The following is a 1,145-nucleotide window of genomic DNA, read 5'->3' on the forward strand; positions in this document are numbered from 1 at the left end:
CGAGCGACTTGTCGGGAGTCACTGCGCCGAGAAACCATTCAGTTTTTCATAGCGCCGCGACTTTCGTCGCAGTTTTTATTTTTTTATTACAAAGATTAAGGAATGAAGCGGGTGTTGAAAGATGGGGAATTTAATTCTCCATCGAACAGCATTGGCTTCATTCCTTAATGTTAATTAGGAGCAGAGATACGATTTTTTAATTAGCGGGCGAGTTGTCGGGAGTCACTGCGCCGAGAAACCATTGAGTTTTTCATAGCGCCGCGACTTTCGTCGCAGTTTTTATTTTTTTATTACAGAGATTAAGGAATGAAACGGGGGTTGAAGGATGGGGAATTTAATTCTCCATCGAACAGCATTGGTTTCATTCCTTAATATTAATTAGGAGAAAAGAGACGATTTTTTAATTAGCGGGCGAATTAATGGGGAAGCGCTCTGCGCCGGAAAACCATTGAGTTTCTTATAGCGCCGTGACTTTCGTCGCAATATTAATTTTTTTGTTGCAGAGATTAAGGGATGAAACGGGGGTTGATGGATGAGGAATTTAATCGTCCATCGAAGAGTGATGGTTTCATCCCTTAATATTAATTTAACAGAAAAGATACGTTTTTCGAATTAGCGGGCGAGTTGTCGGCGCCGAAAAATCATTAGGTTTTTCATAGCGCCGCGACGTTCGTCGCAGTTTTAATTTTTTCATTCCAGAGATTAAGGAATGAAACGGGGGTTGAAGGATGGGGAATTTAATTCTCCATCGAACAGCATTGGTTTCATTCCTTAATCTCTGGAATGAAAAAATTAAAACTGCGACGAACGTCGCGGCGCTATGAAAAACCTAATGGTTTCTCGGCGCAGTGACTCCCGACAACTCGCCCGCTAATTCAAAAATCGTATCTCTGCTCCTAATTAACATTAAGGAATGAAACGGGGGTTGAAGGATGGGGAATTTAATTCTCCATCGAACAGCATTGGTTTCATTCCTTAATGTTAATTAGGAGCAGAGATACGATTTTTGAATTAGCGGGCGAGTTGTCGGGAGTCACTGCGCCGAGAAACGATTGAGTTTTTCATAGCGCCGCGACTTCCGTCGCTATATTAATGTTCTTATTACAGAGATTAAGGGATGAAACGGGAATTGTTGGGTGGGGAAT

This window comes from Diachasma alloeum, unplaced genomic scaffold (genome assembly GCF_001412515.2).
Source record: "Diachasma alloeum isolate Michigan unplaced genomic scaffold, Dall2.0 Dall_scaffold_00314, whole genome shotgun sequence".
NCBI classification, from domain to species: Eukaryota; Metazoa; Arthropoda; class Insecta; order Hymenoptera; family Braconidae; genus Diachasma; species Diachasma alloeum.